At 37.3% G+C, this 27,783-nt stretch overlaps 1 pseudogene; it reads right to left on the bottom strand.

Annotated features, from left to right (window-relative positions):
- Positions 1 to 7,934: 7,934 nt before the first annotated feature.
- On the bottom strand, positions 7,935 to 27,583 carry LOC111781644 (annotated as a pseudogene).
- Positions 27,584 to 27,783: the final 200 nt, after the last annotated feature.

Here is a 27,783-nt window from a genome sequence, read left to right as displayed (position 1 = left end):
TGCCTCTCTAACAACTATTCATCTGCAAAGATCTCATCCAAATAGAGAACTGAATCTAAAGGCCAAAGAGTGATCTTTTAATGCTACTGCACATCCTTAAAAAGAGTCTCGTGTAAGGTAGGTTTGGGTATAACAGGACTTGAACCTATACCCAATAGGTTAAAAGACCAATACTCTACCAACTGAGCTATACACCCAAAAAAAGAAAAATAGGTGGGAGGATTGATGCAGAAAAGAAAAGAGGACGGCCCCTCTTATTCTCATCATATTAAAGGGGCGCGACTTTGTATGAGGCTCGTACTATAGAGCAAGCGAAGAAAACGTAAGGGTGCGCATTAACACTCCTGCAAGAAAACGGCCTCGTACTCTTATTTATTTCAAACTCAAGGAAAGCCTTTTCCCATATGAGGAAGATGCATTCAAGCACCCAACCTATACAAACAAGGGGCTTGGGCTCCAAAGCTGGCCTTACTTGACAAGCACCTTTATTAGTCAGGCTGCTTCTTTCTACTCATTGAAGATTCTATCCACAAAAGAAGGTCAACGGGGGATACTAAAGTGGCTCTCATTGACACCATCTACGATAAGGTGAGGTCTTCTTTCTTTCCAGCCGCCATACGGTTCTGCCTTAAAGCCTTAAATCAGGGAAGGGAAGGGGAGGAGCTATTATCTATGTAATTACGGTCTTTGTTGGTCCTTGTTCCAGTCAACTCTCTTTTCTTTGTCAAATTCCATCTTACCAAAGAAGACTGACTTCTGACCAACCCGCGAAGGCTTGTGAAGTTGGACCAGGTACGAAGAATGAATCTATCTCTGTGTACGAAAGTTGCTGGCCGGCGGCCGCTCAACTGTTCGAGCATTTTCCTTTCTCCTATTATTCGAGTGGGGTGGTTGGTTCCGATTCGACAAGGGTAAATACTTGGTCAAAGGTCCAGTATAGTAGGTAGTAGGCATTTTCGCTTTGGCTTCGAAGCGAGAATGAGAAATAGGCGATGCACCATCCTTGCTGCTACGTACGTTGACCTTGACTTGACAGATTCATCCAATTGAACCCACACTGAAAGAAGGGCTAAGAGCAAGATAACACCTATTTAAAAGCACATTCTAGAAGAACTTCCTAATATTAAGCCACACCAGAAGGATTGACTTTTTCTTTGTAGGGATCTGCTTCCACTGCTTCCTCCATAACCATACTATGAACACTCTACCAATCTCTCGCATTTGATATCACATCAACTACTTGATACCTTGCTATTCTGAGTCGTGCCGTAACAAACCATACCGTGTAGGGTGGAGTCCTCTCTCATTGAAGAAGGAGATGATGGGCTCTTACTCAACTCCTAAAGATGTTCAAACATCCATTATTAGTGATACAGCTTCTACTCTGATAAGCAGCATGTGATCAGTAAATCGGTAAGAGGTAGTAGAATCGGCTATATCAAGGAAGAGAAAGCTCTTATATTTGTTCGATTGACCTTTTTTGGGGTGGACCAGGACGATGTCGACAAAAGCCAAACTTACTCGATGCGAGGTTAGTAAAGCAAGGCTCATTTATCCATTTTCAAAGGCTGATGTCACTGATAGCTCTGGGTTCATTCTGATTGGCTACCAGAAGGATAAGAACTATGCTTTGACAAGCAGGCACCTCCGCCTTTCTTCTCCTATTCTCAAAACCGCTGAAAGAGAAATCGAGGAACAAGAAAGATATAAAGGTCTCAACTCCACTACAAGAGATTGGTTGCTCTCTACTTCCTCATTCTCATCCTCTTCTTCTTCCTATACCATTACTTTCGATATTGAGGTTGAACTTTGTTTTCCCGTGAAAATGAATCGAACTTGAAGATTGACCACAGTTGGGTCTAAGCCCAGCACTTCTTCATTTTACTAAGATATCCAGTCTCAAATTCCAAGGTGTGGACTAGGAAATACTCCCTGAATCAAAAAAGAAGTTTGGGACCAATGCAGTGAATGATGGTAGGTCTGGTTATTCCGGATAGCTTTCTGGTACGGCTATTAGCCTTGACGCTAAGTCATAGTCTTATCCCTTATTCTCTTTCTTCAAAACCAGGCCTGAAGGAAAGAATGAATCAAAAGATAATCGAGAAATAGGTAGCACTTGAGGTCTCTAAAGGAAGAAGGAAAGACAGAATCTTACTAGAAGGAAGAAGCAAGAGGGAAGCAAGTCGTCCTAAGACAATTCACTCTTCAAGGCTTACTGAGAGGTTCGCTTCCAGTTGTTGTATCCGATGCTATTGACAGAGCATAAAGTAGAATGTTGGGTGATGATGGGACTAAGACTGCTATATCGTCTCCTAGAAGGCAAGAAGGCTAGAGGGCTAGTCCTTATAAGACATCACCTTCCCCATAGAAAGCTATTCGTGCTCTCCTATATCTTCACTATCTCCATTTCCATCATCTGCATCTCCTAGGATGGATAAGGCTTAAAGGAATACTGCTAGAAGGAATACCGCAGAAGGCTCTTCACTCTCCTCAGCCGTAAGTGGAACCGATCTACACATCAAGATTACTAATTTTCATATCCAGAGGAAGGGACATAGCCATGTTTTTGTCCAATAAGAGAGATTGTTAAACCCAGCAGATGTGACGAAATTTTTTCCTTGTGCGGTATCACTTTGTAAGAAGACGAAGCTCTCTCTGACACTGATGTAGATGGTAACTTAAACATAGCTGGATTTTTGAATGAGATGGTTGTTGGCACTTAAACAAGAACTATTGGAGACAGAGCTAGTCTAGTAGCTGGGCAGGAGGATTTTTTAGCTTTGACGGATGTTAGGTGTCTAGTAAGTCAGACAAGATTCTAGGTTCACTTTTCTTTGTACCTTTCACATCCCACTTCCCTCCACAAGGGGAAGTGGATATTACGTCCAGCCTTACTAGAAAGATAGATCCTGAAACTTCCAAGGCCAAAAAGGAAGACTTGGATGATCCGCTCAAACTCGTTTCAGTATTTGCCCATCCTTTAAAGGCCTGAGTGAGTATCCAAAGTAAGTAAAAGTAGATGTCACCTCTTTTGTTGAGGAGTTCGCCCCTCCATCTATGGAAATTGGGGATGAGTTCCTAGGGCATTAACCTTTCTGGAAAGCCAGTCTCTTTACATAACCTAAATAGGCTGTTTTTTCAAAGTAGTTGCAATTTCATCGGCTAGTTTAGAATCAGCTACGTTAGAATAGGCCACTAGGAGTACGAATTTGCTAACAGTTCAATTAACTAGTGTTCTATTGACAATTGAATGCGTATCAGCTGTGATTAAATCAGTAAGTGCAGCAATATGGGATTCTTAAAATAAGCGCGGCTAGTAAGTGTTTTATCCTATTAGTATGATATTAACATTACCAATCACAGCTTTTTTTCTTAACTACTCCTACAGAAATGCACAGTTCGGACTCCCTTTCCATTTTTCAGTACTTACCTAAAGAGAAACCTGTTACCAATGTTGATGACAAGTCTAACTTTTCCTTAGGCCGAGCAGCAGAGTCAGGCTGCGAGTAGAGAAGAGAACACTTGCATAATAAAAAGACTAGATAATCAGATTGACGGCACTTGATGGCTTGGAAAAGACTGAGATTCTGACTTACGCCCTGGATTCATTCATATAATGCTTGTTTACGGCTTATTAGCCCCCCATCCCTACTTGACTAAGCTAAGGAACTACTGAAAATGGCACGAATAACAGACAGAAGTAAGAAAGAACGCTACTCATACGGGAAAATGAAAGCTACTAGGCCAACTTAGGCCTGTTGATGGCGAATGGAAGTACGGAGGTGCATTTGGATCAAAAGAATATACTGCTGAACCTAGTGACTGACTACTTTATGCAACTACTCGCTAGTTAGCCTTAAAGTTAGCTCTCACTAACAAAGCCAGTGAAATCTCCATAAGCTTTGTGTTTCAGGGTATACCTCCGCCTTTTCTAAGGTGCCATTACTTGCCCACCGGTTGTGATATGAACCAAGAGACATCAATCATACAATATGCTTCAATGAAGATGTGAAGAAAATATTGTTGAAATTATCAAAAGATATTTCAATTCATGCCACATTGAAGAAGAATGAAATTTCATGTTATAAATTTTGGGTGGCTTACAATTTAGAGTAATTTAGAGTTATTGTATTTCATTAATGTATTTTAAGACTTTTTATTTACTTTAGGTTACCATTACATAATGGTTAATTATGGCCATTAAGTATGAATGTTACAACTCTTGGAATGCCTTTAATAGTTTTATTTTGAGACTATATAAAGCCATGTATGTTACATTTGTGAGTAGACTTGGAAAACATAGTAAAAGGAGCATTTATGCTTTCTTTAGTCAATGGCTAAGTTTATTTGCAATTCTATGTAGTTTAGGTTACATGTAGAATCATTCAATCTCGACATGATCAATCTTGCTTGTGGAGTGATTCGAATCTCAAACAAGTGTTCTTGCGTTGAGATATTTGATCAAGAAGAATCATTCAAGCTAGACATGATCGATCTTGCTTGTGGAGTGATTCGAATCTCAAACAATGTTCTTGCCTTGAGATATTCGATCAACAAGGTAATCTGAATGTTACTCCCCTTGTAGTGATTTCCACATATCATTTGGTATCAGAGCTAGGTTGTCTTAAACTTGTCTTATTGCTTCTTTGTCTTAGTGCTTTACTTGCCTTCAACATTCTCTCTTAATAAGAAAAAAGGAAAGAATTGCTAGTACCAGCAATTCTTCAATCTTTGTATTAGTTCGAATGCAAGTATCTTCTCTTTCAATGGTAGAATGTCAGTTAAATGCCATAAGGGTAAATACCAGTTAAATGTCATAAGGGTAAATATTAGTCTTAGTTGTTTGAAATGCTTAACATCAACTAGTTGCTCGAGTGCCTTTATTGGGAGTAATTCTAGGAGCTTTAGCTCGAATACCAACATCATCTCTCTTGCAGACTTGAAAATCGAGAGAAAACAGATTAGTTAGAGCTAGCAGAGGCTAGAGCTGCATATGATCCATCGGTGGTAGAGCCAGATGCAGTAGTTCCTATGGTTTACCATAAACAAGTAGTTTCAGCAAAAGTAGACCCAACATTTAGAGAGTGATACCACCCGGCAAAGGGGGAAAGCTATAGGCATCAGCAGAAAGGCAAGCAAAGGTGTAGGTAGCAGATCTACCAGCATCATTATTGGTCAACTTCAAGTGCTTAATTAACTGCTCCATCAACAGAAACGACTGAAGCGGTTGCAGGAAGGTATGCAGCTTACTTAGATGCTACTGGTGGATCATATGTTCCCACCTATGTCTCTAGTGATGCTTCAACCTTCGTTTCTGCTGCTCCTGCTAGGTATAGAACTCAGAAGGGTACTGATCTTGGATCTACTACTAGCCTTGCTCGCTTTGTTTATGCTCCTGTGGGGACTGACTTTTGAACTGACTCGACATCCGCTGAAGAAATTTCTCCCTAGGTGAATTCGGATACAAAACAAGTATATCCCTGACTAATGGGAAGACCCCCTCTATGATCCGAAGAACCAGCACACGGACCCTATATCAATCACTGCACGCATTATCAATGGAATGATTATCTAACCTTGGTTTGTGAAGGCTTTCCCCCGGCTCTTCGATCCTAGAATACGAAAGGTCATGTCCATTCATTCCCGAGGTAGTCCCCCACCAAGCAAGAGGAATCTCTTTCTCTCAGCTTATCACCGCCTTAAAGCCTTAAATCAGGAAAGGTAAGGGACTGCTTTCCTATTATGCTTCCCTACGTGGAAAATGAATCAAACAAGTTTTTCGTTTTCTAGGCCCCTGCTAGTATTCTAAAAAAAAGGTTATTGTTTATGCTCGTGATATGAACCAAGAGACATCAATCATACAATATGCTGAAGATGTGAAGAAAATATTGTTGAAATTATCAAAAGATATTTCAATTCATGCCACATTGAAGAAGAATGAAGTTTCATGTTATAAATTTTGGGTGAATGACAATTTAGAGTAATTTAGAGTTATTGTATTTCATTAATGTATTTTAAGACTTTTTATTTACTTTAGGTTACAATTACATAATGATTAATTATAGCCATTAAGTATGAATGTTACAACTCTTGCAATGTCTTTACTAGTTTCATTTTGAGACTATATAAAGCCACGTATGTTGTATTTTTAAGTAGACTTGGAAAATGTAGTAAAAAATATATATATTCATGCTTTCTTTAGTTAATGGCTAATTTCTTTGCAATTCTATGTAGTTTAGGTTGCATGTAGAATCATTCAAGCTCGACATGATCAATCTTGCTTGTGGAGTGATTCGAATCTCAAACAAGTGTTCTTGCATTGAGATATTTGATCAACAAGAGTCATTCAAGCTAGACATGATCGATTTTGCTTGTGAAGTGATTCGAATCTCAAACAATGTTCTTGCCTTGAGCTTAACACATGCAAGTCGAACGTTATTTTCGGGGAGCTAGGTAGAAGGAAAACAGGCTCCTAGCTAAAGGTAGCTTGTCTCGCCTTTCAAAAGGGGTGGGAACAGTTGAGAACAAAGTGGCGAACAGGTGCGTAATGCGTGGGAATCTACCGAACAGTTCAGGCCAAATCTTGAATCAAGATAAAAAAAACACTGTTTGATGAATCTGCATAGTATTAGGTCGTTGGTCAGGTAAAGGCAGACCAAGCCAATGATGCTTAGCTGGTCTTTTCGGATGAATAGCCACACTGGGACTAAGACACGGCCCGAATTCCCACGGGGGCAGCAATGGGGAATCTTCGACAATGAGCTAAAGCCTGATCCAGCAATATCACGTGAGTAAAGAAGGGCAGTGCCGCTTTTAAAGCTCTTTCGTCGAGTGCGGGATCATGACAGGACTTGAGGAAGAAGCCTCGGCTAACTTCGTGCCAACAGCCGCAGTAAGACTGGGGGGCATGTGTTCTTCGTAATGACTAGGCGTAAAGGGCACGTAGGTAGTGAATCGGGTTAAAAGTGAAAGTTGCCAAAAACTAATGGAATGCTCTCGAAACCCATTCACTTGAATAGAATACCTAGTCTTTCTTGTGGAGCATTCCATCAATGATTGGGCCCTTCTCTGGTTGAACCTTGATTCTCTTATGATTTAAGCTATTTTCTTTTTCTTATCAAAGTCTCAGTCTCGTCAATCAACTAATACACTCGCGGAGTTCCTGTGGTATAGTAGTAGTGGTAGTTTAGACTCCGCCCCTCTCTCTTAAAGCTACGACATACCACCGATCCTCGCATCGGCTCTACTAGTTGCCTTTGCTATCAAGGCATAGCATTCTATGGACTCTTTCACCACGTCTAGAAATGGTATATCAACACGTTTTCTCCTTACCCAACCAAAATCTGATGATGGCAATAACTGCGTTGGCTGTTAAAAGTCAACCGGTCTTCTCCCTACGCAGGTAACACCCTACTTGGATTACCATGGACTTCTAAGTAAGATATGTAATACGTCCGACATCACACCAGACGTCCGACTTTCACTTCCCCAGCTCCAGGGGCACCTTCTCACCCCTGACTCACCTCTTCAACATCTATAAAAAAGCCTACAGCTCATGCCCTTTTTGGTCTGATTCGATAGCGCTCTTCTAGAGTCAAAGCCCCCTGACTTAAAAGCTTAAAAGGGTAGCTGTCGTAACTGATCCACCATCCCCGTGGACGCTATATTATCCAAACTCCCAGCATCAATGATCGTCTTTGCACAGGCCAATTTCGACATAGATTTGGAATACTGCCTTCCATCTCCTCATCCTTTTTGCTAACGTTGGCTCACGTTGCCACAAATCTAACGACAGCGAAACTTTCTTCTCTCCTAAGCTTCAGAACCCCCGCTATGGTTCCGACTTGAACTGACCTTGAGAGCTTCCTTCTTGGGCTCTAGGATCCACAACGTTCACTCTTCCATCTTCAGTTGGTCTATTCCGCACTCTCCAATCAACATTCGTCCGTCGGAAAATTGGGATGGGACAGTACGAGCAAAATGCCCCACTCCTCCACATTCATTACAATTTCTGGATCAACCCTGTTGAGCCTTTTCTTATCTCCTTTGCTTGAAGCTCTACAGGCCTCGCGCTCGAAACTGATGGCGTTTGTTCTCCTTGACGTCGTCCGTCCTGGTGCTCTCCCCCTAAAACAAGTTTGCAAAAAGGCAGACTATGGCTAGTTAGAAAGCAAACCCACCTTAAGTTATGGCAACTTTCTACTCCTCTGAGCTGTTCTTGTTGTATCTAAAATGGCTTCGAGCATCCTCACCACAGCTACCTGCTCTCTCCTTCTTCGGCACTTCCCAGTCCACAATAGACCTGATCTTCTCTTGATCCATCTGAATCACACCCTTGCTGATCCAATGGCCAAGAAATAGCACTTTCGTCTTTGCACCGTTTCTGATAAGAATCACGGTGTTCCAAATAGACCTATTGTCAAGAAGATTAAAAAAATGTCGATTCAAAAATGTCAACAACAAAATTCGAACCTACCCGTAGAGAGCTCAATTGATTTTGAACCCATCGCATTAGCTACTCAAACACATCAACATTTGTTAAAAAAGAATTATTTTTAATTTCATAAATTATGTAAAAGTCAAATGATCAGTTTGACTTATTCTTTTGTGGAGATTAAAGGGGATCGGGAATAAATTTCGTCTACAAAGGTCTTTTGTCGAGAGAATATAAATACCCACAATATGTTATGTATAATTTAGATTCGTTGATGAATGTAATTCAGATCTCAAATCGAGACGTTTCCCTAGAAATTCGAGCATCATATTTGTCATTTCTATGTTTCAAGCAATTCTTGTGGTAGAATTGCATCCGAGCCATTCAATCAAGCCTTGATCAAGTTCGATTGTGGAGTGACTCAATTTAGAACAAGGTTTCCAAATCTTGTTCTTAGATCATCGATCGCAAGAGATAATCTAATTCTAGCCTTATCTCTTGGTTGATCCAAATTTCGTATAAGGAGGTGTTAATTACTTTGATTCAAGGGTTCTTGCTTCAACAAAAGCTTGGATCGTTGGGCTGAGGATTAGGGTTGCCTTATCAATTTGGTATCAGAGCGGAGGTTTACATATTTGTGGCCGACTCTAGAATTGATTTTATCTCTAATTTCCGCTATTGTTTATCATTTCTTTAAATCTGTCCATTTATTTTCTTGCTGCCATTTCCACCGTTCTTCATTATCTTTCCACTTTGTTCTTATTCTCCACTTTGTTTTTATTGTCCTCTTAAAAATCATTTGCACGTTTATTTAAAGATCAAATAAATTTCAATTCTCATTTTTCCCTAAAGCATATAAATCTGGAATTGTTGTGTTCGATCTTCACGACCATTCTCTTTGGAATTCATTTTTTTCCGTGTGCAATTATATCCAAAAATATCTTTGTCCCTTATTTATTTGTTCATTTCTTGTTTTATTTTGTTGTTACTACATAATTACCTTGTCTTGATTGTCTTGAATAGCTCGCTATTATCAGAATTGCTTTATCCATATTACCTATCTTGATCAGAAATTAGTCACTTTCCCAAATAACCTACCTTTGTGTGTTAAACACGGTTGTTCCTAAGTGTAAAATTAGTGAGTTGAGTGTGTGAGGTCCTAAGCATATAAAACTACTGTTTGTACAATCATCAACCAAGACGAGAAAAATGGAGGGGAGATCAATGATCTAGTTGAAGAAGTCCAGAAGAATGAGGGGAAACTAGAAGATGGTATTCATTTGGCACTTATTACAAGAAGACTCCTTAAAACTCAAGTTATGGAGAATGATGTTGATGATCAAAGAGACAACCTATTTCACACGCGGTGTTTAGTCAAGGAGACTGCTTGTAGTCTTATCATTGATAGTAGAAGTTGCACCAATGTAGTAGAAGTTGCAAATTCCAACTCAAGATCATCCTAAACCTTACAAGCTTCAATGGCTCAATGATAGTGGAACAATGAAGGTAATTTCCCAAGCTTTAATATCTTTTACTTTAGGAAATTATNTTACATATTTGTGGCCGACTCTAGAATTGATTTTATCTCTAATTTCCGCTATTGTTTATCATTTCTTTAAATCTGTCCATTTATTTTCTTGCTGCCATTTCCACCGTTCTTCATTATCTTTCCACTTTGTTCTTATTCTCCACTTTGTTTTTATTGTCCTCTTAAAAATCATTTGCACGTTTATTTANGTTGAGTGAAAAAATAGAGAAAAATCAAAGAGAAAAAAAGAGATAAAATTGAAGAAAAAAGGAAGAGATAGTTATTTGGCTATAATTGGAGAGGTGAGAAGGTTTTCACAAAAATCGATCTTTGTACTTATGTACAATGGAGGATTGTTGGTCTCTAACTATAACAACTTGGCTTTGTCTAGTATTTTTCAATCTCTTTTACAGGAATTTGAAGACATGTTTCAAGATAAAGAAATACCTCCCATTAGAGGTACCGAACNAGAATTGCTTTATCCATATTACCTATCTTGATCAGAAATTAGTCACTTTCCCAAATAACCTACCTTTGTGTGTTAAACACGGTTGTTCCTANAATTTAAAGGCAAGTGGAGGAGCTCATGGAGAAGGGCTATGTATCAGAAAGTTTGAGTCTACGTTCTATACGAGACTTATTANAAGAAGTCCAGAAGAATGAGGGGAAACTAGAAGATGGTATTCATTTGGCACTTATTACAAGAAGACTCCTTAAAACTCAAGTTATGGAGAATGATGTTGATGATCAAAGAGACAACCTATTTCACACGCGGTGTTTAGTCAAGGAGACTGCTTGTAGTCTTATCATTGATAGTAGAAGTTGCACCAATGTAGTAGAAGTTGCAAATTCCAACTCAAGATCATCCTAAACCTTACAAGCTTCAATGGCTCAATGATAGTGGAACAATGAAGGTAATTTCCCAAGCTTTAATATCTTTTACTTTAGGAAATTATAAAGATGAAGTTCTTTGTGATGTGTTACCAATGCATGTTGGAGACATATTGCTTGGTCGACCATGGCAATTTGACAGGAGGGTTATGTATGATGGCTATTTGAATAGGTATTCTTTTGTAAAAGATGGTAGAAAAACCACTCTTGTACCTTTGAGTTTTGCAAATGTATTTGCTGATCAATTAAAGTTGGAGGAAAGAACGAAAGAGTTTGAGGAAAAAGAGTTAAAAGAAAAACAAGAGTTGAGTGAAAAAATAGAGAAAAATCAAAGAGAAAAAAAGAGATAAAATTGAAGAAAAAAGGAAGAGATAGTTATTTGGCTATAATTGGAGAGGTGAGAAGGTTTTCACAAAAATCGATCTTTGTACTTATGTACAATGGAGGATTGTTGGTCTCTAACTATAACAACTTGGCTTTGTCTAGTATTTTTCAATCTCTTTTACAGGAATTTGAAGACATGTTTCAAGATAAAGAAATACCTCCCATTAGAGGTACCGAACAAAATAGACTTCATTCCAAGGACTGTCATTCCTTATAAGCTAGCTTATCGAGTCAATCCAACCGAGACAAAAGAAATTTAAAGGCAAGTGGAGGAGCTCATGGAGAAGGGCTATGTATCAGAAAGTTTGAGTCTACGTTCTATACGAGACTTATTAGTGTCAAAGAAAGATGAAACTTGGCGCATATGCATGGATAATAGAGTCATCAACAAAATTACGGTAAAGTATCGACATCCTATTCCTAGGCTAGACGATATGCTTGATTTATTGCCTGATTCGTGTTCATTTATAAAAATTATTTTGAAATCTGGATATCATCAAATTAGAATGCTTGTAGGCGATGAATGGAAAACAACTTTCGAAATTAAGTTTGGATTGTATGAGTGGCTTGTTATGCCTTTTGGGTTAACTAATGCTACTAGTACACCTATGCGCTTAATATATAATGTTTTGGTAAAATATCTGAAAAAGCATCTTGTTTATATTGATGATATTATAATTTATTTGAAGATTTTGCTTGAACATGTGGAACATGTTAAGTTAGTTTTGACCCGACATACAAGGGAGAAATTTAATTTTAATAAGTGTAGCTTTTGCATGAAGAAAATTCGTGGCTTTATAGTTGGTAAAAACAGAGTAGTAGGAGATAAAAAGAAAGTTAAAGTCATCAGAGATTTGCTAACACCAAAAAGTGCAAGTAAAATCAGAAGTTTTTATGGGTTAGCTAGCTTCTATAAAAGATCTATAAACGATTCTAGTACCATAGCTACACCATTGCAGCTATGGTACTAATGAAAAATAATGTTGTTTTTAAATGGGGAGAAATGCAAGAGAAATGCATCCAATTTTCTTAGGAAGAAATTAAGCAAACCATTATTTGTTTTTGCTAGCTTTGATAAAACTATTGAAATTGAATGTGATGTAGGTGGTTTGGGCATAAGTATTGTTTTAATTCCAGATGGAAAGCACTTAATATATTTTAGTGAAAAACTAAATGTGCCAACATTGAAATATATTATCTATGATAAAGAATTATTTGATTTAGTTCATCTATTGCATGTGTGGCAACACTACTTATTTCCTAGAGAATTTGTGATCAATTTTGATCGTGAAAGCTTAAAGTACGTGAAGGGTAAAAGCAAACTGAATCGTAGACATGCAAAGTGGGTGGAATTTATTGAAACATTTTCATATGTCATCAAATATAAGCAAGGTAATGATAATATGGTAGCTAATGTGTTATCTAAAAGGTACAATCTCTTTAGTGCAAAAATTCTTGAACTTGAGCATATTGCCGAATTATATAGAGATGTCCAAGATTTCAGAACTATTTATGCGTCTTGCAAAAAAAAAGCTATGGATGATTATTATTTGTTTCACATGGGGGTGCCTTAATGGGACATCTCAGGATTAATACAATTTATAAGATGTTGCATAAACACTTCTTTTGGCCGAAGATAAAACACGATGTCCATAAGTTTTGTAGCAAATGTTTTAAACGCAAAGAAACTAAATATACACTCATCTGAATGTACCTAACAAACCTTGGACTAATATATCTATGAAATTTGTTCTTGGTTGCATGCTGCTAATTCATTTTTTTTTAAGTGATTTATGGATTTAATACACTTTATGAAACAAAATTTTTCTAATATTTATGTGAGTGAAGCAGACAAGAAAAGGGGGAAGATGATAAGAATCACGGTGTTCCAAATGGACCTATTGTCAATTTTTTTAAAGTGGTTTATGGATTTAATACACTTTATGAAACAAAAATTTTCTAATATTCTTGTGAGTGAAGCAGACAAGAAGAGGGGGAAGAGGATAAGAATCACGGTGTTCCAAATCGATTTAATACTTTATGAAACAAAATTTTTCTAATATTTTTGTGAGTGAAGCAGACAAGAAGAGGGGGAAGATGATAAGAATCACAGTAGAGAGCTCCAAATGGATTTAATACACTTTATGAAACAAAATTTTTCTAATATTTTTGTGAGTGAAGTAGACAAGGAGAGTGAGACATGATAAGAAGTAGTTTATGGATTTAATACACTTTATGAAACAAAATTTTTCTAATATTTTTGTGAGTGAAGTAGAGACAAGAAGAGGGGGAAGATGATAAGAATCACGGTAGAGAGCTTAGTGAAGCAGAGACAAGAAGAGGGGGAAGAGGATAAGAATCACGGTAGAGAGCTTAGAATTCAAACCTATGCGTAGAGAGCTCAATTAATTTTGATCTTGTTGCATTAGCCACTCAAGCACATCAACATTTATTAGAAAGAATTATTTTTAATTTCATAAATTATTTAAAAGTCAAATGGTCAATTTGATTTATTCTTTTGTGGAGATTAAAGGGGATCGGGAATAAATCTCGTCCACAAACGTCTTTTGTCGGGAGACTATAAATACCTACAATATGTTATGTAAAATTCAGATTCGTGGATGAATGTAATTGAGATCTCAAATTGAAACGTTTCCCTTAGAACTCCGAGCATCATATTTGCCATTTCTAAGTTTCAATCAATTCTTGTGGTAGAATTGCACCCGAGCCATTCAATCAAGCCTTGATCAAGTTCGATTGTGGAGTGACTCAATTTAGAACANTTTTTTTTTTTTTTTTTTTTTTTTTTTTTTTTTTTTTTTTTTTTACTTCTTTCTTTAAAAGAGGAATGTATGGAATGAAGAAAAGAAGAGGGGAGGAAAGTAATTCACCAGTGGAGTTTGTCTCCTGAAAATGGTTTTCTTTCTCTCTTTAAGGTCTTTTTCTCAATTTTCTTTTATGGTATCCGAGCCATTAAGAGAACTAGGATGCTGAAACAATAACTCAAAATCAGCTTGCTTAGAGAATCAAAGGGTTCCTGTCTGTTTTTTTCTTTTTTTTCTTTTATGTTTTTATCGAAATTTAATGGAAACTCTTTTGTGCCCTATACCCCAACAATTTCTTCCTTGGTAGTTCAATACATGAATTATATATNAGAGGTAATCTAATTCTAGCCTTATCTCTTGGTTGATCCACATCTCGTATAAGGAGGTGTTAATTACTTCNCACAATCATTGATTTTGGGTACCAAGCTATCAACTCAATATATCTACAAAAAAGCGATGTAGTGATGCAATTTTGATATATAATCACTCCTATTTGTTTTTCTTTCTTATTAAAATGAATCTAATCCTATCTTTATATATATCCTTTGAATTACTCAACTGTCTCCTATGAATTTCATTTCGCACAGGAAACTATTCTAGGAGAAGTTTGAATCTGTTTCGTTCGGATGTTGATTGGTCTTGGTTTGAAACAATTTACGCATTACTGGTTCCCGGAAGAGTTAATATCTCCATTAGCTAAACCCTTTCTTACCCTGCCTTTGGACTCGTGTTTTGTTTGTACACAATCAACANGCTTGGATCGTTGGGCTGAGGATTAGGGTTGCCTTATCAGTTTCACGTACAACTTCTTTTCCTGCTACACTCATAACACTGTACTCCGGTTTTCAAACCTCCTGTGACTGACTATAAACGATTACGTCATCGAGGTTTTCCACTACAAACTGGTCAAGGTAAGAGTTTGAGTTATCCATTGTTGTGGGGAACAAGACCATAATGAGGACGATATTCATTGATCAGTTACTCTTTGTGTACGTTATGGAGTCTCCACTCTATGTTGAAAGCTCTTCCAAATAGCAAAAGCGTTTAAAGTCTTCAATTAGACGTTANATCTTGCAATGTCTTCAATAGCATGCTCTTACTTCGTCTTTCCTTTAATAAGTCTCAAATTTGGGGCTTTTTGATCCCCAATTGCTATGGAGAACAAAGGACAAAATACAATCGATTCCTCTATTTAAGTGGTTCTCGCTTCTCCTTATTCCTGTTCCTAACTCTTCCCAATGTTTGGCCCTTTCCATACTTCATGGGTGCAACATCAACAAATTTGCTCATTCTCAAGTTACGACCTAAGATCTATGACCATATTATGTTAACGGTTCGTATTTCGTTCATTCTATTGGTATGCTCTCAGGTACCTGTAACTGTGATCTGTTTTCCAGAACTCAGAAACCTTCACGAACAATCATCGTTTTTTTATGGTTTTTTCGCTTTTCACAGCAGCTCTTTCCACACCTCCGGATATCTGGTGCCAAATTGTCACTCGTTTCCTTATTTCTTTGATAATTGAGTTGGCTATCTCTGTGGCATCGATTGTACTAGTTCGTGAAGAGGGCTGGCAAGTGGAATGAGGGAAAGCAGCTTGATCGACAAATAAAGAAGGGGGGAACCCCTAGAACCTGGCAAAGTCACTATCAATGAATTCTCGAGCAATTCTCAACCAACATATGCGATTCATTCCCGTAAATATTCTAACACACAAAGGACTCCTTACCTTAGGAACGGGATAAGTGAGACAGCCCTGACAAGCGCCGGTGAAGAACGCAAGTAAAGCAGGAGCTCGGGCATTATTATATTCCATCAAGAGAAAGGAGGCAGGCTGGTAGGAAGGCCAAGGAAGCAAACCAAAAAGCTCAGCTTTGTGGAACAGACCAATCTTCCTTACCGCCCCCTCACTCTCTCTTTATAATAAAAAAAGTCTGTGGGAAGCGCGGAGAGCTAAGCCACTAATGTCGCGGCAAAGGTTATACATCAGAAAGTCAGTGAAGCTAAGGTTTCGTATGTCTTTTTATATCCTTTCGATCGAGCAACAACTGATAAGGAAGGCCTGCATTCCCCTTTTCAATCATTAAAAAAAATAAAAAAAAAACCAATGGGAGGAGAGAGAGAGAAGTTGAAGAAGTGCTTCTAGATCTCATGGAATAAGGTAGAATTTTGAACTCAACTTTACTGCTTTCATAGAAAAAAAGAATTGTGGAGATGAAATCTGATTACGTTACCGTAGGCCAGAATTGGATTTAGAAGAGCAAGAAAAAAGAAGCGTTGAGATTGAGCAAACTCAGGGAGGGAAATGAGTAACTTTGTAACTTAGTGCTTTTCGAGAAAGAAGAACATTCAAAATCAAATTCGATTCTATTTGCATTTTGGATTATATTATGAATACATTGTTTTGGAAATTGCATCTCAGAAACCATAGATACAACATCATGCTACGAGCTATTCGAGTCATCCACTCTAGCATAAATTGATTGGAAATGGGACAAGTCTCATGAAAATGAAAGATTTATTGCATTGTCCAGACTATAAGAAAAAGCTACGAATGTTTGTAATTTAGGATAATGCCTCGGGAACCATTCTTTTATATACAATTTCAATGATGAAACAAGGGTTGAATATACTATTGCACCTTGGCAACCTTTGACAGTTAAGAATAGCTTTTCGGTCAAAATCTGATGGTAATTACTTTCCTATCAAAATCAATGGTGATTGGTTACCACTATCATGTAGATTGAGTAAGAAGTTGGGCTAGCTGATGTATTCGGGAAAAATGAGAGAATACAGAGGTTTAAACTTTCTGATGCATTAAACTCTATACGTGTATATCAGAGACCTACGCTTCATTCTCGTTCTTTCTATTATCTTTTGGTTTACCCTATGGGTCTATCTTACCCCGTGCCACTTAATGAGCATCCATTTGCTTGGACAAGCCCAAACTTCAAATTCTTAAATCAAGTGATCTCAAATACATATCAGTCTAAAGTGTGCGCCACCCATTCTACTGTTAGTAGCCCTTGCCCATGCGGGGAGACACTCAATAAAACTGTTAGGGAGATCTTACCCCTTAACACCTTTGATCCTCTCCAAATAAATCCAAAGCCAGTGTTTAATAAAAAAATATATTAGATCATGATAGGCACAATAATCTTAGTTCTTGCACTTACTAAGTTTGTTTCGGCCACATGGTGTTTATATTGAATTATAGAAGAAACAAATGAAGAATCAACTAAGGATGAATCAACTAATGATAGATACATTTTTCTTACCTCAAACAAATAGATGTTACTCTATTAATAAAACAATGGATGATGATCAAAATTATTCTCTTTATAGTTTGATATTTAAACTCAATGATGTTAACTCTGTCTTTAAGCAAAATTATGGCGATGACTATGATCTCTCGAAAATTGAGCTTCTTGGATTACAAAATTCACTTATATCAGGTAGATACAACTTTTACCACTACGCTTAGTTATAGAATATGGAGATTCCCCGGGTCGAATTCGACACCTACCTTTTCTGTTGGTCCCTCTAACAGAAAAGACCATGTGGTTATTGATGCTGACGGTGCTATCTTAATTGATGAATTGGGTAGATCTTCCCATTTTTTCAAATTTTCTTTCTCTACATATAAAGAGAAAGGATTGGATTCCCAATCTCATTACCACTTAACAATCCAAGAGTGGAGGGGTGTGAAAACACTTCTTCGACTTAATTGCTCGAATTCTGCTATCACCTTCCCCAGATCTAGACTTTTTTGAGAAAGTCAAAACTATTTTGAAGAATGAACAAGTTGTTGATTTGATCTAATGTTTTTGCAACTTGCCCATTGTTGATAATATGGATAGAGTTTACTCTCTTCGCAGTTGCTTTCCACCAATGATTTTCATAGGAGAAATTATATTAAATATAATTTTAGGTGATATTGATTATGAAATGGAAAAACGATTGCCGAAACAGAACTATGCTCGCTTACCACATTCAATCTTTATCCCCATTTTTAGTAAAAATAATGATGGATCGTATAATACAGCTCTGGATGAGATTTTCAATCAATGCCATTTTATGGCCCCACCCATAGAACGTTCTTATAGGGGAGGTGAACCCATCCCATTCTCTGGGGGCCTCATTCACATTAATGAGGATGGCAGATTCTAATTCAATGCGATTGCTAAAATATATACTGATTTTATATGATGTGATTTTAGGTTGTAGGGTATTATCTATCAACAAAAGTTAGTGTTAAAGCTATACCAGCGGCATTGAGAAATGCTTTTCTTTAAGTCGGAGTTTGAGGTTCTATTTGAGTTTCAGCGTGAGTGAATACATGCACCTTATGTCGGAGGACACGAAAACCCTCTCGGTATAGACTGATTTGATCTCGATGCTGTGATGAATAGAGTGTTCCGTCACGGTCTTCAGTACTCCTATTTCGGAGGAAAAGACCGTCTCTTTGGAGGTCGTCAGTATAATGCTCCCCAAACGTACTCCTTACGAATGAACCGAGTTACCAAAAGTCCCGATATGAATAAAGGAAGTTTTTTTGGGTCATCCTTTAGGTTCCAGAGGTGCAGGTTCAATTCCTGCTCGTGACAGTTTTCGAGCATTATACTCTTAACCAAGAAATCCTTTCTGATATGAACCAAGAGACATCAATCATACAATATATTTCAATGAAGATGCGAATAAAATGCTGTTGAAATTATCAAAAGATATTTCAATTCATGTCACGTTGAAGAAAAATGAAATCAATCATACAATATATTTCAATGAAGATGCGAATAAAATGCTGTTGAAATTATCAAAAGATATTTCAATTCATGTCACGTTGAAGAAAAATGAAATCAATCATACAATATATTTCAATGAAGATGCGAATAAAATGCTGTTGAAATTATCAAAAGATATTTCAATTCATGTCACGTTGAAGAAAAATGAAATCAATCATACAATATATTTCAATGAAGATGCGAATAAAATGCTGTTGAAATTATCAAAAGATATTTCAATTCATGTCACGTTGAAGAAAAATGAAATCAATCATACAATATATTTCAATGAAGATGCGAATAAAATGCTGTTGAAATTATCAAAAGATATTTCAATTCATGTCACGTTGAAGAAAAATGAAGTTTCATTGTTATAAATTTTGGGTGGATTATAGTTTAGAGTAATTTAGAGTTATTGTATTTCATTAATGTATTTTAAGACATTTTATTTACTTTAGGTTACATTTCCATCCTGGTTAATTATGACCATAAAGTATGAATGTTACAACTCTTGGTATGTCTTGAATAATTTCATTTTGAGGCTATATAAAGCTATGTATATTGTATTTGTAGGTAGACTTGAAAAATATAGTAAAAGAAGCACCTTTAGCCAATGCTAAGTTTCTTTACAATTCTATGTAGTTTATAGGTTGCACGTAGAATCATTAAAGTTAGACATGATCGATCTTGCTTGTGGAGTGATTCAAATCTCAAACAATGTTCTTGCCTTGAGATATTCGATCAACAAGGTAATCCGAATCTTACTCCCGTTGTAGTGATTTCCACTATCACTTTCTCTAGAGTAGAACACCTATCTGAAATTGATGGGCATTGAGATAAGCTTTTCCTCTTTCTTTTAGTTATCTTTCATTTTCTTTTGGGTGGATCATGATCATCTTGGTCTTTGAAGACATTCTTCATCAGTTATGTCTTTCTAGTAGCATTCTTCTCGTTAGTATTCGGTATTTTCTCATCACATTCTCATCTTGGGTTTGTTACCTCTTTGAGATCTTCTACGGGATTGTGAGTGAAACCTATTTTCTTTCTCATTTTATTCCACAGAAAAGCGAGAACTCAAAATTCTTCCCCAAAAAGTCTTGTTTGTGGCCTTCCTTCTCTTATGGTTAATCCTAAGAGTCAGAGGTCTTTTCTTATTTGCGCAGTCATGGGCTCTTTGAGATCCTCCTAATGAGTCATGGATGTAACTATTATTTGATTCTGACGGCCAAAGATGTTCTCGCCTCCCCTGTTCGGGCTGGAGTTCCACTTTCATTGAAGAATCGACAGTTTTTTCAAAAGATTCCAAAGCGCACACTCGAAAGTGCTTCGAATTGAAATTAGGAATTCATTGTTCGAGACCGGTTGAGAATTTGGAAAACAAAAAAGAAAGACTTCTTCCGACACGCAGGTGTGAGAAAAACTCAAATTCATCGTTACCAAAAAATCTACGGCGATTCTGAAAAACAAAGTTTCATTCAAGATTGCATAGAAGGTTGGGAAACCAAGAGAACGCTTCGCCTTTTCTTGCTCGTTTTTTATCAAAAGCTTGTGATTTTGTTTTTGTCCCTTGTTTCGAGCAATGGCATTCTGCTTAGAAACTCTCCCGAACAAGAAGAGAAAGGAAAAGTCAATCGGCCAATTTCTTGGAAAGTTCTTTCAATCCAGGGAAGGTTGATTGACAAAAGAGATTAGGGATAGGTAAGATTTTCTCCATGATTAGAGAGATGAGACTCGAGCTGTTTTCATGCCAGCAAGGGAGTCGGGATAGATAGGACAGGATCACGATGGCTCTTAGATGCCATGAGGAGGCCCCATATGGAAATGTTCGCCTGAGTCTGATTCAATTGCGGAATTACTTCATTATCTTTTTCCGCCACCTAGGATTTCTTTTTTGAGTCAGTATCCACACTTGGGTTATCAAATCTCAGATGTGCATGGGTTTGAATACTTTTCCCCCACGGGTTATGCGTTGGGCCTCCCTCCTCATGTATGACAAAATTCCATACCATCATTGGTGTCGTATTGATCCAACTCGTCGGAGTCCATCCACAAAGATGCGTGCAGGGAGGGGTTTGAGGTCTATAGGGTCCGAGCAACTAAGGCTTTCATCAAATGGTTTAAGGAAGTTGAGCAAACGTAAATGATGAATCACTTGCAGGACATTAAAGGAGTAATGTTCGGGGGTTGGGATATTTTCATAAAAATCATCCCACCAGAGCATGTGAACTCGGGGTGGGGGCTCAACCTCGTCAGTCTCTCAGATTCCAATCATGTCTCTATCATCCGTTTCCCCCTTTTCTCCGGCTGGCGTGATAAGGAGGGAGGGATCTCAACTCGACAATGTCGGCTCGATCATGTTTATATTGGCAGGAGGAGGTACAGCATGAGTGGGTAGATAATTGATAGTTACATTGGGACGGTTTGCCCTTGGTGGCTCAATTTTCCCTAAATTAATAAGGTCTTGGATGTCATGTTTCAGCCTTAAACACCGGATCAGTCTTATGGCCAAGACCATTTGTCAGATGGTATTTGCAGTAGGTATTGGCTTTGTACCCTCTATCAATTTCTTTTTCCTGGGAAAATGTCCGCTTGAAAAAGGGAGTAAAATGAGCTGGTGGCGGAGATGGGGGAAGAGGCGTGAGTACACCATTCTTCTTCAGCTTTCCGAAAGCGAAGCTGAGAGTTATGCCGAACGAAGTTCAAGTCCTGGGTGTTTGTCTTTGGCTTTCCGACAAGACATTGACTTTGCTATTCTTGCTTCTTCCTCCCAATGCTATCTTCTTTCCTTTTTTCATCAACCTTTTTGACCTGTGATCCATGTGAGTCCCATTGTAGATATCATTTCAATACGAGTGGTTCAAATGATAAGTGCCTACAATGCTAGAATTTGCAAAGCTAGAGGTCCTTCTAGAATCCTTGCAAAACGTTCACAGAGAAAGCTAACTTAACGGATTGATTCCAACCAAGAGCTGGTTAGAATATAAATGACTCTTTCATCGAACTTGGAATCTATGATGATCACTCTTAGATATCAAGACAATTCACTCCAGAATTAGCTTGATCAAAACTAATTCAATGGAATCGGTTTAAACATCAAACCTAAAGCAAGGTTTGAAAAAGAATAACACCAAAAAGGTATCAAGAAAACACAAAGTTTTGTTTGTATTCAACAATTCNAATTTTCCCTAAATTAATAAGGTCTTGGATGTCATGTTTCAGCCTTAAACACCGGATCAGTCTTATGGCCAAGACCATTTGTCAGATGGTATTTGCAGTAGGTATTGGCTTTGTACCCTCTATCAATTTCTTTTTCCTGGGAAAATGTCCGCTTGAAAAAGGGAGTAAAATGAGCTGGTGGCGGAGATGGGGGAAGAGGCGTGAGTACACCATTCTTCTTCAGCTTTCCGAAAGCGAAGCTGAGAGTTATGCCGAACGAAGTTCAAGTCCTGGGTGTTTGTCTTTGGCTTTCCGACAAGACATTGACTTTGCTATTCTTGCTTCTTCCTCCCAATGCTATCTTCTTTCCTTTTTTCATCAACCTTTTTGACCTGTGATCCATGTGAGTCCCATTGTAGATATCATTTCAATACGAGTGGTTCAAATGATAAGTGCCTACAATGCTAGAATTTGCAAAGCTAGAGGTCCTTCTAGAATCCTTGCAAAACGTTCACAGAGAAAGCTAACTTAACGGATTGATTCCAACCAAGAGCTGGTTAGAATATAAATGACTCTTTCATCGAACTTGGAATCTATGATGATCACTCTTAGATATCAAGACAATTCACTCCAGAATTAGCTTGATCAAAACTAATTCAATGGAATCGGTTTAAACATCAAACCTAAAGCAAGGTTTGAAAAAGAATAACACCAAAAAGGTATCAAGAAAACACAAAGTTTTGTTTGTATTCAACAATTCATGCTCAAACATGAATATTACATGCCTCTAAATAGACCCAAAAGTTAACCCTAACATAATAAAGTTCAACCACTAACTACAAATCACTAATAAATGCTATTAAATACAAATTGAAGAAAATAAGGTATTCATAAATTGTCTTAATGGGTAGTTCAACTACCAAAAACAAATCTTTTAATTACTTTCCAATGTTAGCTACTTCATTATCTTCTTGATTTGATATGCCAATGCTATAAAGATTTTTGGGCTCAAAAGTCTTTGTTTCAACTTGTACACTAGCTAGCTTTCGAAGATGCAATGTATAGGCCTCTTGAATCTTATTAACCTTGCTTCTTGTAATTGGTCCTCCGGGTACATGCAAAGGGTCAGCAGTTGAATTCATATCATCCTCCTCTTCTTTAAAAGGATTTGTCCTCAAATCAAGGTTTTCATTCCCTACATCAAATGGAGTCAAATCAGCCACATTAAAAGTTGAACTTACATTGTACTCACCTCTGAGATCTAGCTTGTATGCATTGCCATTGATCCGATCTAGTACTTGAAAAGGACCATCTCCTCTTGGTTGAAGTTTAGACTTTCTCTGACTTGGAAACCTTTCCTTTCGTAGATGAACACAAACCCAGTCACCTTGTTTAAAAATCAATTTCTTTCTTCCTTTGTTCTTGCGCGTGTCTAGTTTTTTATTTTTGTTTTCAATTCTTTCTTTTATGTCTTTGTAAATTTTTTTATGTATTCGACTCTTGAAGAAGCTGCATCATTAGCAAACATATTAGGTGGCAAAGGCGATAAATCTAGAGAAGTTAAAGGATTAAATCCATACACAACCTCAAAAGGTGAACACTGAGTGGTGCTAAGTATTGCTCTATTGTATGCAAATTCCACAAAAAGTAGAGTCTCTTCCCAAGACTTTAGATTTTTAGAAATTAGTGACCTAAGTAAGGCTCCTAATGTTCTATTAACAACCTCAGTTTGTCCATCGGTTTGGGGTGACATGTTGTAGAAAATAGAAGCTTAGTTCCCAACTTTCCCCACAAAACCTTCTAAAAATGGCTTAAAAATTTTACATCCCTGTCACTAACAATGGTTTTGGGAATACCATGCAATCTAACCACTTCCTTAAAGAATAGATTAGCTATATTGGTAGCATCATCTGTTTTGTTACATGGAATGAAATGTGTCATTTTACTAAACCTATCAACCACCACAAAAATGCTATCATGGTGTCTTCTAGTCTTTGGTAATCCTAGAATAAAATCCATGCTAATGTCAACCCATGGTTCACTAGGAACATCTAAAGGTGTGTAAAGACCATGTGGTTGTGTCTTAGACTTAGCCTCCTTACATTTAAAACATTGCTTGCATACTTTGTTCACATCTTTCCTCATTTTCAACCAATAAAAATGTTCACACAACATACTATATATTTTAAATTCTCCAAAATGTCCCATAAGTCCTCCCCCATGAGCCTCCTNCAACCAATAAAAATGTTCACACAACATGCTATATGTTTTAAATTCTCCAAAATGTCCCATAAGTCCTCCCCCATGAGCCTCCTTCACAAGTAACTCTTGAATAGAACATTTAGGAATACAAAGTTTACTCTTCCTAAAAAGCATATCATCGAACACAATATGATCTAGCACATGTTTCCCTTCTAAACATTGCATATACACATCATAAAATTCAGATTTTTCAACTTTGTACAATTCAATCATGTGTTTAAAACCAAGAATTTTTGCAGTAAGAGAAGAAAATAAAGCATACCTTCTTGACTACGCATCTGCAACCACATTATCCTTCCCCTTTTTATAATGGATTACATAAGGAAATGTCTCAATGAATTCCACCCATTTAGCATGTCTCCTATTTAACTTTGTTTGGCTTTTGAGGTGCTTCAAACTTTCATGATCCGTATGAATAACAAACTCTTTTGGCCACAAATAATGTTGCCAAACTTGCAAAGACCTCACAAGTGCATATGACTCTTTGTCGTAAGTCGGATAGTTGAGTTGTGCTCCATTAAGCTTTTCACTAAAGAACATGATTGGCCTTTTTTCCTGCATTAAAACAGCCCCTATGCCTATCCCACTTGCATCACATTCAATTTCAAAAGATTTATCAAAGTTAGGTAAAGCAAGACAAGGTGCATTGGTTAATTTATCTTTCAATTCATTGAATGCATTCTCTTGTTTTTCCTTCCATTCAAATTTCACATGCTTTTTAACAAGTTCATTCAATGGTGATGCTATGCTAGTGAAATCCTTAATGAATCTCCTATAGAACCATGAAAAGATCTTACCTCGGTTGCATTTGTGGGTGTTGGCCATTCTCTAATAGCTTTTACCTTTTCTTCATCAACTTGTACTCCATTCTTTCCCACTAAGAACCCTAGGAAGTTGACTTGGTCTAGACAAAAATAGCACTTGTTGAAGTTGGCATAAAAAGCTTCTTNGAATTGCTTGAAGAATGGTTGTGTTAAGATCTGGTACTGGTGGCACTCTNTTTAAACAAAATTTTCTTAACGTGCAAAATATGATCATTCAAGCTTTTTGAGTAAACAAGGATATCATCAACGTATACAACAACAAATTTTCCAATATAGTCTCTCAAAACATGATTCATTAGCCTCATAAAAGTACTTGGTGCATTTGTAAGGCCAAGCGGCATAACGAGCCACATTCATTCGAATTTGATGNTTTTTTTTTTTTTCTCAGAACTGATTTTTTTTTCTACTGATTCTTCTTTCTTTCTTTTTTTTTCGATAATCNAGATCTATTTTTGAAAACAGATTAGCACCATATAATTCATCCAACATGTCATCCAATCTAGGAAAAGATACTTTACCATTATCTTGTTGATGGCTCGACAATCAACACACATCCTCCACGTGCCATCTTTCTTGGGTACCAAAATCACAGGAACCGAACAAGGACTCATGCTTTCTCTAACATATCCTTTATCCATGAGTTCTTCTACTTGTCTCTGAATCTCCTTAGTCTCGGTGAGATTAATCCTATAGGCAGCCATATTTGGAAGAGTTGCCCCAAGTACGAAGTCAATTTGGTGTTCAATCCCTCTTAGAGGGGGTAACCCCGTACATGCATCTTCATGTGGAAATGTCATTGAATTCCAGCAAAATAGACTTAAAAGCACTTGGTAAAGCATCATCCGTTTTTGGTTCTATTGCTAAACACATTCCTTTGCACATAAGTACAAATTTTGGTTCTTGGGCTAACATATTCCTCATTTCTCCCTTTCTTACAACCAAACTCACATTTTCTCTCTTGTCCTCAAAATCATTTTTTTTTCTTTCTTTGTTTTCACTCATCATTTGCCCCTCACTTTTCTCTTCTTTTTTTCACTCTTATCTCTCTATTTTACCTTAGTTTCTTCTCTCCACGGTTGTTCTTCATATTCTTTTCTTTTCTTCCCTAATTTCAATTGGTCACAATGTACTTCATATGGAGACAACGGAAGTAAAGTAAATTTTTTCCCACACAAAGTAAAAGTATACTTGTTCGTCAAACCATCAAATCTTACCTTTCTATCATATTGCCAAGGTCGGTCGAACAAGATGTCTCCCGCATGCATTGGTACGACGTCACAAAGAACTTCATCTTTATATCTTCCAAGAGTAAAAGAAATAAGAGCTTGGGAGTTCACCTTAATTTCTTCTTTGTTTGTTAACCAATGAAGTTTGTATGGTTTTGGATGGGGATGGACAGAAAGTTGAAGTCTTTTTACAAGGAAGCTGCTTACCACATTTGTGCAACTTCCACTATCAATCACCAAGCTGCATGGGTTTCCTTTGACCAAACATCTTGTGTGGAACAAGTTTTCCCTTTGATCTTCAAATTTCTCTTCCTTGATTTGAACATTGAGTACCCTTCTTGTGATCAAAGATATGGAATTACCTTCTTCAACATACTCATCATCATATGCTGCGATTTCTTCCACAAGCTGTGAGTCATGATCCTCACATTCATCATCTGAATCAAGTATACCATTCCTTATCACCATAACTTTTTTATTAACACACTCTTTGCTCATGTGTCCAAACCCTTTGCACTTCCAACATTGAATAGAACTAGACTTCTCCTTTACCGTCTTTGAAGCTTCATTCTTTTTACCAATGGAACTCTCAGCCTCCACTCTTTTAGCAGCCACAAACTTTTCTTTTGGTGACATTGATTCATTTCTATTCACAAAACTATCCTTGTTCCAAGTTTTAGAATTTGAAAAGGTGTTAGTTCGTGATGTGTACCTTTTTGAATGCTCTTTTTCTTCCTTCAATTGGTCTTCAATTTTGAGAGCATAATGATACATGTCTTCCAGATATGGTGGTGGATTTCTGTCAACAAGATGAGCAATTTCTCGATTCAAACCTCCAAGGAATCTAGACATGGTATCTTCTTCTTCTTCTCTAACATTTGCTCTTTCCATCATAGTTTCCATCTCTTGATAATATTCCGCCACACTTTTTGTTCCTTGCCTCAAACCTTGCAATTTAGTTTTCAAATTTCTTTCATAATGTTTTGGAACATACCTTTTTCTCATGGCTTCTTTAAGTTCTTCCCATGTCTCTATTGGATCCTCCTCTTTTCTTCTTCTCTCGGATTTGAGATGTTGGTACCAATCACCGGCATGATTGGTAAATTCGGCAATAGCAAGTCTCATCTTCTTATTTTCACTATAGGTGTTGCAATCAAACATATGTTCTATCTTTCTTTCCCATTGCAAGTATGCCTCTGAATCTGTCGTTCCACAAAATAGCGGGATTTTGAGTTTAACTCCCCCATCTCTATCTTCATGTACTCTTTCCATCCTTCTAGGTTGCATAATAGTTGCATGGTTATTTCTTCCTCTCCATCTACCATCAACTTGTCTTTCTTGTACTACTATACCTTCATCTTCTTGTAATGTTCGTTCTTGTCTTTGTTGTTGCGCCCTTCTTTCTTGTCTATCTTCCATCATCATTTCCATCATACCTTGAATTGCTTGAAGAATGGTTGTATTAAGATCTG

This window comes from Cucurbita pepo, chromosome LG19, assembly GCF_002806865.2.
Source record: "Cucurbita pepo subsp. pepo cultivar mu-cu-16 chromosome LG19, ASM280686v2, whole genome shotgun sequence".
In the NCBI taxonomy this organism is placed as follows: Eukaryota; Viridiplantae; Streptophyta; class Magnoliopsida; order Cucurbitales; family Cucurbitaceae; genus Cucurbita; species Cucurbita pepo.
Note: the sequence above shows the minus strand (reverse complement) of the source record. Positions and strands in the feature narration are given on the sequence as shown.